The 17768-nt window shown below is 41.0% G+C and overlaps 1 protein-coding gene and 1 pseudogene across 3 annotated transcripts in view; one reads left to right on the top strand and one right to left on the bottom strand.

Annotated features, from left to right (window-relative positions):
- The window catches only part of NUMA1 (nuclear mitotic apparatus protein 1), a 66064-nt gene extending 48395 nt beyond the window's left edge, over positions 1-17669 (bottom strand). The window contains exon 1 of one of the 3 annotated variants that reach the window (XM_045555564.1): positions 17590-17669. The gene's annotated coding sequence lies outside the window, so the exon portion shown is untranslated. The other 2 variants (XM_045555562.1, XM_045555561.1) reach the window with 2 other exon arrangements.
- On the top strand, positions 10304-10417 carry LOC123643082 (annotated as a pseudogene).
- Positions 17670-17768: the final 99 nt, after the last annotated feature.

Below are 17768 nucleotides of genomic sequence, written 5' to 3'. Positions count from 1 at the left end.
TTAGTAGGTTCTCCCAAATTACCATCCAAAAAGGTGTAGCAGTTCATAGTCCCACCAACAGAAGATAAAAATTCCTGTTTCTATACATTCCACCAATAGATTTTTTAATTTTACTGACATATAGGATGGAAAACAATATATTATTGTTTTAATTTATAATTCCATTATCAAATTAAAGATATAGTTAAACATCTAGTCATATGTGCAACTGGTCATTCTTATTTCTTATGGAAGGTATTACCATTTTGATTTTAAACATGAGGGCACAGAGAGGCTAAAGTGACACAGCCAGTAAGTAGCAGACATCAAAGCTAAGTTTTTAAATAACTTCTCATCAAAACTAGGCCTCTGACTCTCCGTCAAGTGTACTTTCCACTTTCCCAGTGGACAGCAAACTATGGCCTGCAGGCCAGCTGCCCATATTTTGTAAATCAAGTTTAACTAGAACACAGCCACACTCATTCATTTAAGTATTGTCTATGGTTGCTTTTTTTTTTTTTTTTGAGACAGAGTCTCACTTTGTTGCCCAGGTTAGAGTGAGTGCCGTGGCATCAGCCTAGCTCACAGCAACCTCAAACTCCTGGGCTTAAGCGATCCTACTGCCTCAGCCTCCCGAATAGCTGGGACTACAGGCATGCGCCACCATGCTCGGCTAATTCTTTCTATATATATTTTTAGTTGGCCAGATAATTTCTTTCTATTTTTAGTAGAGACGGGGTCTCACTCTTGCTCAGGCTGGTCTCGAACTCCTGACCTCGAGCGATCCACCCGCCTCGGCCTCCCAGAGGGCTAGGATTACAGGTGTGAGCCACCGCGCCCGGCCTTATGGTTGCTTTTGTTCTCCAATGGCAGGGGTGAGTAGTTGCAACCATATGGTCTGTAAAGTCTGAAATATTTACTACCTGCGTCTAAATAAAAACAATAACCCACAGTTAACACCTAAAGAAACGGCTTCTTGCCAGGTGTGGTGGCTCATGCCTGTAATCTCAGCACTTTGGGAGGCCAAGGCAGGAGGATCATTCGAGGCCAGGAGTTTGTGACCAACCTGGGCAACACAGTGAGACCCCGTCTCTACAAAAAATTTTTTAAAATTTTCTGGGTATGGTGGCGAATGTCTGTGGTCCTCAGCCTCAGGAGGCTGAGGCAGGGGAATCGCTTGAGCCCAGGAGTTCAAGGTTGCAACGAGTTATGACTGGGCCACTGCCCTCTGGCCTTAGCAACAGAGTGAGACTCTGTCTCAAAAAAAATAAAATAAAAAACGTTTCTCAATGGGGATTAGTTGTGGTCCAATTGACTAGAGTATGGCTCATTATTGAAGGAAAGAGCCAAAACACTCAAATGAAATCAAAAGACATATCTCTACTTTTGGGTTGTGACACTAAAGGGTTTCCTATGTGCTATTCTTTGCCTTCCTTGTTTCTTTAATTTCAATAAATAGGAAACAAACAAATAGATCTGGTTCCTTCTGTCCTTCAGTACACTGACAAGCAGTGTAGTTTCCACTTGTACACTGAAATGACAATATGAAACCAAAGCAATCTCCACTAAGTATGCTGCTAAACATCCCGACATGTACACAACAACACAGGTATCTCCTTTCCTTTAGAGAGATGATTCACTAGGAAACAGCTGAACATTTCTATCATGTTGAATCAACTGCTAAGACCCTGTGTCTCAAAAAAAAAAAAAAAGTTCATATTCAAACATTATGCTAAGTAAAATAAGCCAGACACAAAACGACAAATATTGTATGATCCCACTTATGCAGTACCTAGAGTGGGCAAATTCGTAGAGATAAAAAGTACAATAGAAGTCACCAGGAGCTGAGGGGAAAGGAAATGGAAAGTACTGTTTAATGGGCACAGAGTTTCTGTTTGAGATGATAAAAATGTTCTGAAAATGGATAGTGGTCTAGGTTACACAACACTGTAAATGTACTTAATGCCACTGAATTATACACTTAAAAATAGTTAAAAGGGGTTGGGTGTGGTGGCTCATGCCTGTAATCCTAGGACTTTGGGAGGACAAGGTGGGAGGATTGCTTAAGGTAAGGAGTTCGAGACCAGCCTGAGCCCCTACAAAAAGTAGAAAATTGAGCCAGGCACGATGGCGCATGCCATGCCTGTAGTCCCAGCTACTTGGGAGGCTGAGGCAGGAGGATCACTGAGCCCAGGAGTTTGAGGTTGCAGTGAGCTATGATGACACCACTGCACTGTAGCTGAGGTGACAGAGTGAGATCTTGTTTCAAAAAAGAAAAAAAAAAAAAAAAAAAAGGTTAAAATGGTAAATTGTCATGTATATTTTACCAAAAAATTTTTTTAAAAAGTTCATGTTCTTTGATCAAATAATTCCATTCACAGCAATAAAAGATTAGAATATAGGCCAGGCATGGTGGCTCACACCTGTAATCCTAGTACTCTAGGAGGCCGAGGCAGGAGGATCAGGCAAGGTCAGGAGTTCAAGACCAGCCTGAGCAAGAGTGGGACCCCGTCTCTACTAAAAATAGAAAGAAATTAGCTGGACAACTGAAAATATATATAAAAAATTAGCCGGGCATGGTGGCACATGCCTGTAGTCCCAGCTACTCGGGAGGCTGAGGCAGGAGGATTGCTTGAGCCCAGGAGTTTGAGGTTGCTGTGAGCTAGGCTGATGCCACAGCACTCACTCTAGCTTCACAGCGAGACTTTGTTTCAAAAAAAAAAAAAAAAAAAAATGCTTCAAATAATTTTAATGACATGGGGAAATACTCAAGAAATCTTGTTGAATTTAAAAACCAGGATATGTAACCATTATAGTATGACCCCAATTTATTTTTTAAACTACATATAGAAATGTTTATAGACAGATAGATAGATCATACACACACACATAAATATACACACACATATACAAATAGGTTCATTTCTAGTTGTGGAATTATAGGTGCTTTTTACTTTCTCCCTTAACGCCTTATTTTTCATGTTTTCTAAACTGTACCATGATATACAATTAGGAAAAAAATTAATCTCATATCATCTAATCCAGTAATCTACTTGCAGACATATAACATGAGAAAATAACTCCTGTTATGTTGTCTAATAAATGTAGACAAAACTTATGCATAATAATGTTCATGGAAAAACACACCAGAAACTATTAAATTATGGTTACTTCTCTTTTTTTTTTTTTTTTTTTGAGACAGACTCTCACTCTGTTGCCTGAACTAGAGTGCTGCAGGATTAGCCTAGCTCACAGCAACCTCAAACTCCTGGGCTCCAGCAATCCTTCTGCTTCAGCCTCCCAGAGTGCTAGGATTATAGGCATGAGCCACCATGCCCAGCCAATTATGTTTACTTCTGCAGAGCAGGATTAGGGTAAAGAGCGAATTGTAGGCCAGGCGCAGTGGCTCACGCCTGTAATCCTAGTACTCTGGGAGGCTGAGGCGGGAGGATCGCTCAAGGTCAGGAGTTCGAGACCAGCCTGAGTAAGAGCGAGACCCCCGTCTCCACTAAAAAATAGAAAGAAATTATCTGGACAACTAAAAATATATAGAAAAAATTAGCTGGGCATGGTGGTGCATGCCTGTAGTCCCAGCTACTCGGGAGGCTGAGGCAAAAGGATTGCTTGAGCTCAGGAGTTTGAGGTTGCTGTGAGCTAGGCTGACACCACGGCACTCTAGCCCAGGCAGCAGAGCAAGACTCTGTCTCAAAAAAAAAAAAAAAAAGAGTGAATTGCAGGGGACTTATTTGTTATGTACACTAAATTTATGATTTTTCAAAAATTGCATTGTTTAAAATAAAAAAAAGTGAAAGCACTATAAAAATCCTATATGATAGACTATTATGCAGCCATTAGAAATATCTACAAAGAGTATATACAAATTACCACAATAAAAAAATGTGAAATTGGAAAAAATCAGAATACAAAATTATAGGTAATGTATGATCTGGAAAATGCAAAAACTGAAATAGGTACAGGTAAAAAATACTGAAAGGAAATACAATAACATGAGAACAGTAGTTTTCTCCAGATGGTGGAATTATGGGTGATTTCAGTTTTCTCCTTTACACTGTTCTGTATTTTTCATATTTCCTAGAATGAGTATATAAATACTATTTTTCAATACTCAACCAAAAAATGTTTTTGGTTTCTGCTCTACAATCAGAAGCCCATCCCTTGTGAGAAATGTTATCCTCAAAGAATTATTAGTAGTAAGCCACCTATTAGCAAGAAGACTGTGCATAATGTATTAATATAAGCCTAAGGTAAAAACCATCTTTAGGGAGTATGGGGCTCAGTTTAAAGGGACACAGCTCTGACCACTTCCTGCCTGCCTTTAGAGTTGCTTTAGTAAATATAACTGAGAAATCAAGTCCCCAAACATGAGATGCCTGGCAAACTTTATATTGTACTATAAGAACCAGGACCACCACCTTACCTTCTCAACCCTAAAATCTAAAACCTAACACTTAAAAATAGACCAAGACCGGTGGACGTGAGAGGTCACTCCTGTAATCCCAGAACTTTGAGAAGCTGAGGCAGGTGGATAGCTACAGCCCAGGAGTTCGAGGTTACATGCCACTGCACTCCAGCCTGGGCAACAGAACAAGATCATGTCTCTAAAAACAAAACAAAACAAAACAAAGACCAAGACCAAAGTAACATGGATTGGGTCGTGTTATTCCATATATCAAAAACATTCAATAGCTAATTCCATGCAGAATAAAATCCAAATCCTTTGGCATGACTTAAAGTTACCAAGATCCAGCCCTCAAATTTCCTTTCCAGTCTCATCTCCAGCTCATTCCTCTAAAATATCTTCTAGGCCGGGCGCTGCGGCTCACGCCTGTAATCCTAGCACTTGGGAGGCTGAGGCGGGTGGATCGTTTGAGCTCAGGAGTTCGAGACCAGCCTGAGCAAGAGCGAGACCCTATCTCTACTAAAAATAGAAAGAAATTATCTGGCCAACTAAAAATATACAGAAAAAATTAGCCGGGCATGGTGGCGCATGCCTGTAGTCTCAGCTACTTGGGAGGCTGAGGCAGTAGGATTGCTTGAGCCCAGGAGTTTGAGGTTGCTGTGAGCTGCTAGGCTGATGCCATGGCACTCTAGCCTGGGCAATAGAGTGAGACTCTGTCTCAAAAAAAATAAATAAATAAAATATCTTCTATCTCAAGCACATTTGCCCCAAACATGCCAGGTATTTTTCAGGCTCTGTGCCTTTGCCCATGGTGTGACCTCCCTGAAATGCCCTATCTTCTAAACCTGAACTCCTATTCATCCTTTATAACCTGGCTCAAAAACCTTCTCCCTCCCCAAGCTCTCTTTATAGCCTGCAAAATCAGGAACAATTGTTCTTTCCTCTACATGTTCCCATATTGCTTGTTCCTCCACATACTTAATTTCATCCCTCCTTGGGTCCATGCTGACTCACATGTTTCTCTTGACTAAACTCCTGGAAGGCAGAAACCATCTTATTCACTTATCAACTCCACTCCAGCACAATGTTTGCACACAGTAGGTACTAAATAATGCTACCTGATGCAATGACAGCCAGCTGGCCCTAATCTGAATTCTTTCAGTGAGGCAGCCAGTAAAGGCAAATTGTCAAAGAGGTCAGTTCCTCTAATTTCAAGTCATACACCTAGCATAAGTGAACAGCAGAAAATGTCATGGACCTGCCACTTTAAGGGGATTGGCAAGCTGTTTACATAATACTAATTAAAACTAAAGGGCACTGAGGGAAAGAAGAGAAATAGGGAGATTAAGAGGTATGGATTCAACAGCTCACATCCTCCTCTGTTTGTAGCCCGAATATTCCAGCCTAGCACCTAGTGAGCTCACTAAGCAGCCTATTCTCTCATTGGAGTCATCTGTAGGACCTAAGTACCGAAAAGCAACTTTGTCTCTCCAGCAACTGCCCCTCCTTGGGTATTTAACTTCTAATTGTGGTTACATGGGGTTTTTTTTCTAAATGAATTCCTCTGCACCAATCACTATGAGAATCCCTTTAAATAAAGGCTTAAAATTAACAACAGCAGGAACAAAGTCTCCCAATCCTCTAAATCACAAGCCACACTGTCCATTTAGATGAAATTCACCCCCACCTCCTTCAAACAATAGGCCCTACTAAGGAAAGACTTCTCTTAGGACCAGCATGTCCTGTGATTGTTTTTCAGGAGCAAGCTCCCAGTGCCTGTTTCTCATTAAATAGCTACTTAATGTTTGATTACCCAGCTGTGACTATAAGAAGAGAAGAAAGCCACTAAAATTTAGGGGGTAAAAAGGAAATTCTACTCCTACCCCTAGTCCAATAGCCAAACACCTTAGAACAAACAGATACTCCCCCACTTCAAACCTCCTTAGGCCTACCTGATTTTCAGATCTAGAACTCTTAGCATCTCTTAATTTTTTCAATATAAAAATGAGGAAAACAATGCCTAGAGTAAGAAAGAGAATTGCAAATGATTAACTTAGTGACAGAATCTTTGGACCAAGCTGCCTAACACCTCATTTTACTGATGAGTTAACAAGATCACCATTGGGCCGGGCGTGGTGGCTCACACCTGTAATCCTAGCACTCTGGGAGGCCGAGGTGGGTGGATTGCTCAAGGTCAGGAGTTCGAGACCAGCCTGAGCAAGAGTGAGACCCCCACCCCCACCCCCACCCCGCCATCTCGACTAAAAAAAAAATAGAAAGAAATTATCTGGCCAACTAAAATATATATGCAGAAAAAAGTTAGCCGGGCATGGTGGCACATATCTGTAGTCCCCGCTACTCAGGAGGCTGAGGCAGTAGGATCGCTTAAGCCCAGGAGTTTGAGGTTGCTGTGAGCTAGACTGACGCCACAGCACTCACTCTAGCCCGGGCAACAGAGCGAGACTCTGTCTCAAAAAAAAAAGATCACCATCTTCAGGAACAGATTCCAGGGTACTATAATCAGCCTAATTTGAATGCATTCAAGATGAGCTCCTGCCCACCCTTACCTTTTCTCAAACTCACCACTCCTGACAAAAAAAAAAAAAAAAAATCAATGAAGTGATTTAATACATCAATACATCATTTCTTCTAAAAAAGACTGGGACTACCAAACCATCTGCTTCAGCCCCACCACTTGGGAGTCATCCTGATTGGTTCTAGCCTGCTGGTTAGCAGTGGCTGTCACAGCCTGAAGAACTCTTAACTCTGCAGGTCTTCCGGAGATGGGACTGTAATGGCTCCTCAGCTGCAATTTCCTACAGCAACATGTTCTAACCCTCTTCAGACCTCAACACATTTGTGATTTGGGAGGACTACCAGGAGAAAGGCTAATTTTCTCCACTTTCTAGTCACCTTGACCTAGAAGTGAGCATATGCACAGTGAGTATAAAATAATGTGACATTTTTTTAAACCAAATTCACCTTCTGTGGGAGGTGACTCATTTTTTAAGCATACATTTCCAATGTTATTAAATCAGATGAAAACTGTAACCAAAATACTCTCCTTAGGAAGCCATTTACTTATTCTAACGAAATACTTATTTGGGAACTGCCTTTAAAGTCTATTCCATGTGAGACACACAGAAAAAATAGGACTTACACTCTTTTATAGTCACACCTCACTCTTCACCAAAAAAGGTATTGCCTTACTTGATTTTTTGGCTCACAGTATCTTCTGAGTGTTTCCAAAAATTGAATCCACCAAGCAAGAGTGAAGGTTTGCCACCTCTGAGGGTACTCAAAAAATTGGGTCAGAGGCCAAGAATGTTCTGAGCACTGGCAGCCTCGCCGGAATAAATGTAAAGGCTGAGAACACAATTACTTTGAAAGGGACAAACTTACAAACATTGTATTATAATTGTCCCACAATTGCAACCGAGGGGGCAAGATATGTACAGTATCTGTCACGTGTCAAAAATTAAACTATTACACTACTTTATAACCATACATTACATAATCGTAAATTTTGGCCCTTCAAAAATCATATAATCTTCAAGAATCATATAACCCAAACTGTACCTGTTTACATAGGAGAAAAGCCAGTCTATTGGTGTTAGGCAATTTGTCCTTGGTTAAAAAGCTGGTTAGGAACCGTCAGGACTAGAAACCCAGATGCCCTAACTCGCAGCACATATCCATCCATACAGCTGCCCCTGCACTGCTCCTCACTTCCGTCTTTCATTCTCCTGGTCAAGAGGAGGGAGATAATTCAGGACTCTCAAGCATACCAAGAATGGTTCTGAAACCCAGTAGCTGAGAAATAATGGTTTAAGACCAGGATTTCTCTGCAGTGGCCCTGATAAGTAAAAGCCATTTTTAGTGGCTCGCTTACAAGAATTTTGGGCAATTTACCTCAGAGCAAGGGCCCAGTGAAAACCTCTGGACCCCCTCTCCCATAGTTACAAATCACTCCCTGCTTCAAGTTATTGAAAGATGATTACTTTGAAGAACATGGATCAGGGAAAAAGAAAGTAGCAGAAATCCTGCTCAGGAAAAAGCTGACCTATGAAAAAGAAGAGAGCAGGCAGGAACCATTTTGACTTACCTCCAGGTGGACAGCCTCCGCAGGCTGGGACACAGTGATCCTCGGCAGTCTGGCTTAGAATTAGCCTCTACCCAGGACAGGGGCAAAGGGACAGGAATGCTTATTCATTGCCCCATCCCACCCACTGTTGGTCAGCGCAGCCTCACATCATCCTGGGCAGCCTCAGCGTTCTGTGGATCAGACAGCAAGCAGAAGGAAAGTCATGCAGGCCAGGTCAATGGGGTGAGTCAGTGGCAGAGCAGGAAGAGTCACTGGGGCAGAAATTCTGGCCGCCCATGGCAAGACTGCCAAACCACACCCCCACTTGGTCAGCACTGGGAAGGCCCTGCCTATTAGGATTCCAGCCTCTAAACCAGGAAGGTCCTTCCTCAGGAGGCTCCACACCACTCTCATTTTCAAGTCTCTCTCTCTCCTGCTCAGAAACCTTGCACGGTTTTCTTCTCCCTAAATGATCACATCTAAATTCTTTGGCTTAATTTTCCAAGTCCTCCACTGTATGGACTCAGGTCATTTATTCAACCTTAATTCCCACTATTCCACAGGGTATACTCTGAACTAATCAAGCCAGTCTTCCCACTTCTTTCTGCATGAGCCAAGCCCCATCTCATTTCCATGCCTTCAGTTACCAAGGAGTGATAAATTCAGACACCTTCAGGTGTTAGGCAGGTAACAGAAATGAATACTCCAATGGCGCACATAGCAGAACTAGGGAGCACTGCCCCTTCCTAAAGGCATTCAAATATTTATGCAATATTTCACTGTGAACATCACAATAATCTTTGAAATAGTCATTAACACTTTTTTTTAATTATTTTTTTAAAGGCAGTCAAGTGAAGCAGTGGGGAGTGGAGAAGGAACAAAGGACTGTTACTGATTGTGACCAATTAGTTGTAAACACCACTGCACTTGGTGTATTAATACTATTAATACTCTTTCTATCTTGAAAGTGAGCAAACTTCCCCAAGGTTTGGCAGGTGGCAAAATGCTAGGCATAGTCTGTACACCTGAGGCCAAAGCAAGAGCTCTGTACTATTCAGCTTCCCAGTAGTACAAATAGCATGGAAGATACAGAACACTCAAATTCACTTTTCATGACATATAACCTTAATAGTGGCATAGGGAGCCCAAATCACAGCTTATCTAACCGTGCTCTAACTGCCTCAAATTCTATCCATCTTCCAAACCCTGTCTACCTGCCAAAATCATTTCATTCTAGTTATTTCAAGTCCTACCGAATTCCCTCTTCTCTCAATTCCTATAGGGCTTACAGATTAGACGACACAAGTGCTAAATTATATGGTCTTGCAAAATCAGATACTGTTTCTATGAGTTTTAATGTTAGCTTCATTAATCAAACTACTATATTAATCTACATGGTTCTTCTACCAAAAACCTGAATCTAATCAGGAGGAAACAATCATACAAATTCAATTAAGATATGTTCTGCAAAACAACTAACCTGAATGCTTCAATTGCTATGAAAAACAATAAGGCATTCAGGATTAAAAAAGAACTGTTCAAGGTTAAAGCAGACTAAAGACATGACAAAATCATGGCAACTAAATGCATGCATGATCCTTCAATGGATCCTGAATAGAAAAAAATCTATAAAAGACATCATTGGAAAAATTTGAGAAATCTGAACAAGTATTATACATTGGGTGTATTAAATCAATGTTAAATTTCCTGAGTGTTAATTTGTGGTTATATAGGAAGAAACTCTTGTTTTTAGGAAATGCTGAAATATTTAGGGATGAAGTAACATGTGTACATCTAACAGTCAAAAAGTTCAGAAAATGGTGCTTGCTTCGGCAGCACATATACTAAAATTGGAACGATACAGAGAAGATTAGCATGGCCCCTTTAAAAAAAAAAGTTCAGAAAATGAAAGAGAGCAAATGTGGCAAAGTTTTCAAAATAAACTGGTGAGGAGGGAAATTCTATATTATATACTTCTTTATATACTCAGCTCTGTGACAGATATAATAGGCACACGTTAGGTTTTTTCTCACTGCCTAAGGAAACTAGGTTTTGAAGGTTAGCAACCAGACAGAGTCCACGTTACTGCAGTTCATGAAGGGTACGGCAGGAAACTTGGGAACAAAAGGTTTCCCCAAAACTCATATTGTAACACCACAGGAAATATAGAAGGGCATGAAATCAAAGCTATTATTACTTCACTCCTCACTGAGGCCATCACAGAAGTATAGATACTCAAAGAGTGCCTACTTAGAGGGCAGAAGGCTGCTGCTGCCCACACAGAGGACCAAGTGCTAAGGTCACATTGCATCCACCTTGCCACAGGGTACCAAAACCTTTACAGCCTGCAAAACAAGTGTCTCTCATCAGTCACAGGAAGGCACTCAAGTGGTCAAATAAATATGCCTGAAATATATGCCGTCTTTACTCCTTACCAGATAAACCAGTCCTCAGCTGCAATAAGGCAGAAGAAATCTGCAAGGCTGAATCACTGGCATTTCCTGCGCTGGCTTCAAAGAAACTGGCCCTTAAATAGGACAGAAAGAGCAGGCCACACAGCTGCCAACAGCAGTTCCTCAACCCAGGAGCACGCTGTGCAATGACGCCCTCTCTCCCTTCTACATCCACCAGATCATTTTACTTCTGCCAAGTGGTTCCTTATTAGGGCGACTGATTACCTGATGGGCAACCCTTAACTTGGTTCCCTCCTCCCCTCAATAACAGCCAAGATTCTGCCCTTTCCAGATGGCTCCTCCTCTAATTTGCCAGTCACAGGAAGGAATAGTTAAAACTATTCTCCCAAAACCTCCATTAACTGGAGTAAGATCTATAGTGCTGTGACATGGAGCTTGCTTCTCAAACCTACCATGTTTAGCATTTTTATCAAAGACTTAGAATGAAAACATATAAGATCTGCTTCTCAAGCTTTGGAATTAAACTGTGAAAGAAAGAAAATGCAATGTTTTTAGATTTGATCTGCCAAAAGGATCTTAATAAGTTTGACCTTACCAAAAATAACAAACAAGTTAACAGGATTAAGTGTAAAGTCCTGTATTTAGAATAAAATAACCAAACAAATAAATGTAGAATGGTAGAGCAGTTCATACTAAAAAGGCTGCCTAAAAAAATAAATAAATAAAAAATAAAGCTGCCTATGGAGGAGAGACTGTTACTAAGTATTACTAAGTATACTCTCAGTGAACCACAAGTCTGCCAGAGCTACCCAAAACAATGCAGTCTCAGGTTGCTTTAGTAGAAGACAACTCTGTGCCCCACCTTTTAAGAGCAAAGTTAGAGTACATACAGAGGAAAAGCGCCAATGACCATGGTGAAAGGTCTAGAAGTATGTCATCAAATAAGGAATCCTCCCATGAAGAATGGGTTTTAAAAAAAATGTAGGGGAAGAACTACCCATGTTCAGCCAGAAGAGAACAAAAAAACTTTTTTCAAATATATACATGCCTGTCATGCAGATGAGGAGAAAGACTTATGTTACCCTGCAAGAATACAACCCCAGAGGCCAGGCTCCACACCTACTCTGTTGTGATCTGCTTTGTGATGCTGGGGCTGGGATTCTAACTCCACTTCACTTTTGCCAGCTGGCTCCCTGTTAGGTTCTGTCAATAGGGGGTGCTAAAGGGAAAACGGAAGGCAGGAGGAGGCTGCAAGGGACTTCCTCCTTCCTGTAGCTTGCTGTTGCTTGACAACAGCACTTGATTCCTCCCAGTTTCTCTCTAAACTCCCAGAGCCAGCCTCATTGTGCCCCTCAGAGACACCAGCATCAGCTGGGCAGGGCTCCTCCAGGCCCCTCCTGTGAGCTCCTGAGAAACCAGCAGCACCAGGCAACACCCTCTCCTCAGAGAATCTGGGTACAGCTCCTCCAGATCCCTCCAGACTTCTAGGTTCTGATAACCTCAAACCTTCCTCCCTTTGTTTTTCAGTCCTAGATGAGAAAGCTGCATAAGGTTGTATTTATGTCAAAGTTACTTTAAGATTTCCTTTTTGCTTTTTCAGCCCTCCAAACAAGGGTTTAAACCAGTTTCCTTTATTATAGAGTTCATTCTATTAAAATAACTAGTGTGTGTTTTCTGTTTTACTGATTGGATCCAAACTGACATATAAATAAATTGAGCTCACAAGAAAGTAAGGGAAATCCCAGGAACCAGAAACAAAGAAACGAAAACTGGATTAGTGAGCTGATGGCATAGCTGGACTAGCAGTGTAAGGAATTTATGACACACTCATAGGTCCAGGAGATAGATCTTAAGCCCACAAAAGGCAACTGAGATCCCCCTGCAGAGGCTGAGACCCACAAGTCTGTACCCAGCAAAAAGACAGACTAGGAAAAAAATCTGTCCACAGGGAAATAAAGAAGTTTGCCCTGCTCACCTAATGAAGTAGGAAGAAAAAACCTTCTAGGAATTCAAAACCATAAGTATGTATACAAGTGGATTTGCAGTTTAATTTTATACAACATTTATGGCCTTGAAATCTACAAGCAGAGCAAAATTACAAGCATTTTGGTTCCAGGCTGGGAAAAGCCTTGAGTGTCCAGCAGAAGTAAACACAAAGCTATTCTAGGAGAAATAAAAACAGCCAATAAACACATGAGAAGATGTTCAGCATCATCAGTTATCAGAAAAACATGAATGAATTAAAATCATAACAAGATGCTATTATAACTCTGTGAGAGTGGCTAAAATTAAAAAGACTGACAATACCAAGTGTTGACAAAAATATGAAGCAACTGGAGCATTCAGTTTATAGGAACATAAACCAGCACGACTTTGGAAAACTGACAATTTCTTAAAAAGTTAAACATACATCTGCCATATAACCCAGCCATGCCACTACAAAAAGAAAGGAAAATACATGTGTACTCAAAGATTTGTATATGAATGCTCACAGCAACTTTATTTACAATAGCCAAAACCTGAAAATGACCCAAATTTCCATCAACAGTGAATGCTAAACAAAATATGATATAGCCATACAATGAAATACTACCTGGCAATAGAAGGTAACAAATGACTGATATATGTAACTGAATGGATAAATCTCAAATAAATTATGCTACATGAAAGAAGCCAGGTACAAAAGAACATACATTGTAATATTTTATTTATATAAAATTCTAGAAAACACAAATTAATATGTAATGACAAAAAGCAGATCAGTAGAGTTCCTGGGACCAGGGTGAAAGGAAAGATAGATGAGGAAGCATGAGGAAACTTTTAGGGATGATGGAATACTCAGATCTTGACTGGGGTCACTTTTTACAGGTGTATACATCTGTCGAAATTCTTTTTTTTTTAGCCAGTCAAATTTAGCATTGGGGGGTTATATATCAACTTTAGTGACACTAATGTTAATAAGTTCTGATAACCCACTACCATTGGACCAGCCTGAAACTCTTTTTAATTTAAATAAAGTTTGTGGTATATAAATTATACCTAAACAAAGTTGATTGAAAAAAATAAAAAAGCTCTTTAGAAAACTGACCTCAACCCAGGCCACATAAGATTACCATAGATGATGCTCCTCTGAAGATGAGCTCACAATCCAAAATTACAAAATACTTGAGGAAATAATATCATAAGCAAGTGTCAGTTACAACCAATGGTAGGATTATACCCCTAAAAACTTCAGATAACTGAACAATATGATAGAGGCTATAAATTGAATTTCTTTAAAATTATTATAGACACAAAATGAACTGAAAACAAGATACCATAAAAAATAAACAGATTTGAGGCCAGGCACAGAGACTCATGCCTATTATCCTAGCACTCTGGGAGGCCGAGGTGGGAGGATCACTTGAGGTTAGGAGTTTGAGGCCAGGCTGAGCAGCAGCAAGCCCCATCTCTACTAAAAATAGACAAAAAATTAGCCAGCTGTGGTGGCACGTGCCTGTAGTCCCAGCTACTCAGGAGGCTGAGGCAGGAGGATTGCTTGAGCCCAGGAGCTCGAGGTTATGATGATACTACTGTACTCTAGCCAAGGCAACAGAGTGGGACTCTGTCTCCAAAAAAAAAGAGATTTGAAAAGAACCAAATAGTTCTTCTAAGAAACGAAAAATTAGCTAATAAAAATAAGAACTCAAAAAGCAAATTAGGCCTACCTGAAAAGTAAATTTGTATGCTAGGAGATACATATAAGGAAATTACCCAGAAGTTAACACAGAAAGGTAGAGATGTAAATTATGAAAGAAAGAATAAGAGATGTGGAAGACAGAATAAGAACATCCAACATCAGTTCAATATGAGATCTTGGGAGAGTCACTATTTAAAGAGGTAGCAACTGGGAATTTTTACAAAATTGATGAAAGATACAAAATCTCAGTTTGGATATCCCATAGGAAAAATAAAATTAAATGTACACCATGTAATAAAACCACAGACCACAAGTAACAACAAAGAAGATCTTTAAAATAACCAGAGAGAAAGACAAGTTACCTACAATAAAATAGTTAAATTGTGACCATAGTTCTCCACTTGATCTTAGCCAAATCATAGAAAAGCAATGAGCATAGTTCACAAGAGTAACAACAAAAAGCCAGAATTTCAATAAAATAACATTTTCAAAGTGCTGAGAGAAAATAATTGGAACCCTACCACCCAGTTAAACTATCAAAACTGAAGATGAAATAAAGTATTTTTAATACAGTATTTAACACTAACAGATCCCCCACTGAAGTAAACATCTAAAGGATGTATGCATCTATTTCAACAAAAAAGGAAGAAACAAAGTACAAGAAAGAATGGTCAAGAAACAAACAGTAAACATACATGGGTAAAACAAAATAATCATTAACAGCACAAAACAAAAATTATCATTAATTAGAATTGTTCCAACATTGAGATGAATTCTGAGAATTGTCTCATTCTTGGAAGTACTCATTTTGAGTCTAGACACCCCCTTTTGATATGTTTAGTGTAAGAGTCTGAATTAAATGACCCTCAATATACCTTCTGACCATAGTGTTTTATCAGTGAGACACAGCTTTGAAAACAGCCCCTGATTAACTCTGTTCCAGAATCTGAGGCAGGGCTTTGCCACCATCCTAAGTTCTAGAACTCAAGGCTTAGTTCAGGGCATTCTTCCCACTTCCATATTCCACAAGGAAAAGAGAACATTCTAAATAGAAATGTTTCTTAATGAGCTTTCGGGTAAGATCTTCTAGCTTTTGGGGAGTACAGCTTTTGGCTTTGGACTTGGATTGAGGCATTACAATTAGTCATCATTTGCTTGACGGGTCAAGAAAAGAGTACTTCGGAAGCTTTACAGAGAAGTATGTGCTTCTTCCTCTAAAGGAGAAAATGCCACACAGAAACAGAGAGGGAGATCCGGATCTGGAAGAAATTGCAGGGAAAAAAATTTTAAAAAAAGAAAGAAAAGAAACAGAGAGGGAGGGAACACATACATACACTCATCCTTGCTGACTGAAAGCTACCTTATTTGATCTGAATGCTCATGCCAGGTTCCCACATATTCACAGCAGTAAAGATCTCCACAAGATACAGAGCCCCAACTTGCATACCATCAAAGGTTTCTGCCCATCACAGAATAACACACTTAACAACCCAGAACTTTGGAAACAGAAGACCAGGCAACAGACACCAGAGAGAGGAAAGCAGGGATTAAAGCAAGTAAATACAATCACATTTTCAGGAGGCAGTGCCATTCCAGAAAAGAGGTTAGCTTTATTTATTTTTTTCTTTTGTATTTTTTTAAATTTATTTTTATTTAAAAAAATTTTTTTTAAAGATGAGGATGTCACTCCGTTGCCCAGGCTGCAGTACAGCGGCTCCATTCTAGCTCACTGCAAGCTTGAACTTCCGGGCTCAAGCAATCTTCCTGATTCTGCGCCTCTCAAATAGCTAGGACTACAGGCACGTGCCACCATGCCCAACTAACTTAAAAAAATATTTATTTTAGAGACAGGGTCTCGCTATGTTTCCCAGGAGGGTCTCAAACTCCTGGCTTCAAGCCATCCTCCTGCTTCAGCCTCTGGAGTTGCTGGGTACAGGTGTGAGCCACCACACCTGGCAAGGTTAGCTTAACACTGAGGTTCAAAAGCTACTAAATGAAGATGGGAAAGCCAGACTCCTATCCCCTTTTCAGCCCGAGAAAACACATCATTCTAAAGTATTAATATACATTAATGGTCATGACATGTCTCAAATCCCACATAGCCATCAAGATATAACGACAAAAAACAGTCTCTCATTATCTACAAAGGCAGACAGACATGTAAAGAGACCCTTAGAACACCAGATGACAAGTGCTGCCTCCGAGGTAAGCAAGAGGTACTCGGAGGAGGAAGCATCAGCCCAGTTGGGCTCTCTCCCATCCACAACCTTCACATAGTCACATCATCTGTAGTCATAAATTTGTACTAAGGTGCTTGCGTGAAACACCTTACCTGATTTGATCCTCACAACAACCCCAGTAAGAATATTAGGCAGGTAAGATCATCATTTACATATTTGAAAAGTGAGGCTGAAAATAAATTGACTAGTTCAACACAACGCGCATCCTCACAAGCCCCTCCCCCGTCCTCATTTATGCCAAACGCCCAAAATCCCCAGTATAGCCAACCTCGCGCTAGCTATGTAACCATGGCCAAGTTAAACACTATAAACCTCAAGGTCCCCATCTTTAGTAAGGCTGTTAGAAGATTAAAAAGACGAGCCTTATAAAAGGTGTGGCACAGTGCCAGCAACGTAGCTGGTGCTCGGAAAGTGTTCACCGCTGTACTACTATAATTACTACTACTATTGTTCACAATAATAGGCGAGGACTTTCCATTACAGGACCCCTCAGTTACAAGGCTGTCAGGAAATTGCACTACCCCCTACCCCCGACACCCTCAGACATAAATCCACGGACACGCCCCCAAACAGACCCTCCCCCTCAGGCCCCCCAGCTCCTCCCCCTCGGATAGGTCCCTCTCCTTACAAACCTTACCCCCATAGATTGTCCCCTTTCAAACTGTTACGAAGGAGGCTTTCCGCTCGCACCGGCCTCTCCAGTACCCCCTAAAGGCCTGGGCATCCCTACGGGCGTCCAGACCACGCGCCCGCCGCGGGCCCGCGCCGGTTACCTGGCCGCGCGCTCCCGCTTCTTCCGGCGATTTCCCCGGATCACACACCTCGTCGCGGGCTCGCTCCAGTGCTGTGAGCGCACAATGAATTTAAACTATGGCCCCACCCCCTCGCACCGCCCTCTGATTGGCCCCTATCGGCTATTGTCGTACGCAGGGCACGCTGCAGGACCCGGGAA

Source organism: Lemur catta, chromosome 7 (assembly GCF_020740605.2).
Source record: "Lemur catta isolate mLemCat1 chromosome 7, mLemCat1.pri, whole genome shotgun sequence".
Classification (NCBI taxonomy): domain Eukaryota; kingdom Metazoa; phylum Chordata; class Mammalia; order Primates; family Lemuridae; genus Lemur; species Lemur catta.
This window is presented reverse-complemented; position numbering and strand designations above follow the sequence as displayed.